Raw genomic sequence first — 2,369 nt, 5'->3', positions numbered from 1 at the left:
ACGCCTGTAATCCCAGCACTTTGGGAGGGCAGGCGGATCAGGAGATCAGGAGATCGAGACCAACCTGGCTAACATGGTGAAATCCCGTCTCTACTAAAAATACACAAAATTAGGCAGGCATGGTGGCATGCGCCTGTAGTCCCAGCTACTTGGGAAGCTGAGGCAGGAGAATCACTTGAACCCGGGAGGTGGAGGTTGCAGTGAGCTGAGATTGCACTACTGCCCTCCAGCCTGGGGGGACAACAGCGAGACTCCCTCTCAAAAAAAAAAAAAAAAAAGTGTACCAGTCTTGCTAAGAAGTTTTACTCTCATGAAGGTAAATTCTAGGAAATTTGATTTTGTTTTGTTGATTTAATAAAGTTTTTAACTATCAAGGAATCCACCTAAGTCACTCTTCTATGCTTAGTATGTCACTTTATTGATAATTAAATATATTCTGATGTAAAATAGAAAATAACCACTTTGGGCTGGGCACAGTGGCTCAAGCCTGTAATCCCTGCACTTTTGGAGGTCGAGGCGGGCAGATCACCTGAGGTCAGGAGTTTGAGACCAGCCTGACCAACATGGAGAAACCCCGTCTCTACTAAAAACACAAAATTAGCTGGGTGTGGTGGTGCATGCCTGTAATCCCAGCTATTCAGGAGGCTGAAGCAGGAGAATCCCTTGAACCTGGGAGGCGGAGGTTGTGGTGAGCCAAGATCGTGCCATTGCACTCCATCCTGGGCAACAAGAGCGAAACTCCATCTCAAAAAAAAAAAGAAAAGAAAAGCAAAGAACCACTTTGCCTTGTATATTTGTGCTTCTCAACAGAAATCCTATAGTAGACTTTTTTACATTTGAGGCAAACAGCTTTTACCAATCTTTCAAAGCAATAAAAATAGTTTTCATATGATTAAGTCTTTTGGAAGTCTGGTGCAAAATGTGATTTCACTTAGTGATTGTGGTGTGACAGCTGTAAATTGCCACATTCCAGGTTAGTGCTTCGACACTGTATTTTCAGTGTGACTGAGTGGCTCACTTCTTCTGGCTTTGACTGCCTTTTCCACAGAGAAGCTAGCTCTCAGACGAAGCCCCCAAAGAGGAGGCGATCAACACCCTCACAAAGAGACGCTGACAGATCACTGTCTCTTAGAGGTTCTAACTGGGCAGTGTCCCATCCAGACATGCTGGACATGAGTATGAGTGTCTGTGTCTGCTGGCCTGGACAGTAGCCAAGAGGCAGAGAGAGCCCCTTGGGGTAGGAGTTCTGCCCTGAGGCCACATGCTTTGGTAGGAAGGCACTGTGCCAGTTTAATAGGGCAGGGAGCCTTATTCAAGGAAGTCAGAAGTAGTGTAGCGGTCTGCAGTATCAAATTCCTCTTGACAATATATGATTGGGTAATTGTGTAAGTGCTCAATAAATAAATGGTAGCGTGTTCAGGCATGCTTCTGGGTACTTGGGGTGCATAAATGAATGGCTAACTCAAGGAGCTCACCGTAACTTGTTTGGGGAAATAGCCTACAGCTGCCAACCCTTCCTGCTAACCATGCCACCCCAACCTCAAAACTGCTTACAACTCATTCAGTTAATTTTCAAGTAGTTTTTATTAAGTACTTTGATGTATGCCAGGCACTGTGCTCTGCTTAGGATATACAGAAGTAAACAAGACAGATTGTTCTAGGATTAATATTGCACACAGAAATGTTATAGTCGCTCTTTTAGGGAAGTGGAATTAGATAAACATATGAATAGGGACTCTTAAGTTTTACTTATTTTTTGGGGGGGACAGAGTCTTGCTCTGTCATCCAGGCTGGAGTACAGTGGCACAATCTTGGCTCACTGCAACCTCCGCCTCCCAGATTCAAGTGATTCTCCTGCCTCAGCCTCCCGAATAGCTGGGATTACAGGTGCCTGCCACCATGCCTGGCTAATTTTTGTATTTTTAGGAGAGACAGGATTTCACAGTGTTGGCCAGGCTGGTCTCGAACTCCTAACCTCGTGATCCTCCCACCTTGGCCTCCCAAAGTACTGGGATTACAGGTGTGAGGCACTGTGCCCGGCCAACTTTTACTTTTTGAACTTTACTATTTGACCTTTTGGTAACAATTTTTTTTTTTTTTTTTTTTGGTCAACAAACTCATCAAAGATTTTCTGAGCAATAATGTGCCAGGGATTCTCCTAAGCTTTGAAAAGACAGCAGTGAAGGAAGCAGAAAAAGTCCCCTGCCCTCATGGAACTTAGATTCCAATTAGGGAGGGACCATAAAACAAATAAATCCATGCAAATATGCCGTATAATATAATGATGATTGATGATATGTTCTATGAAAAAAAAAATAGAAAATAAAGCCTTTTTTTTTTCTTTTTCTTTTCTTTTTTTTTTTTTTTTT

This window comes from Rhinopithecus bieti, unplaced genomic scaffold (assembly GCF_001698545.2).
Source record: "Rhinopithecus bieti isolate Rb0 unplaced genomic scaffold, ASM169854v2 scaffold_20891, whole genome shotgun sequence".
Taxonomy (NCBI): Eukaryota; Metazoa; Chordata; class Mammalia; order Primates; family Cercopithecidae; genus Rhinopithecus; species Rhinopithecus bieti.
The sequence above is the reverse complement of the archived record's forward strand: the minus strand, read 5'-3'. Positions refer to the sequence as shown.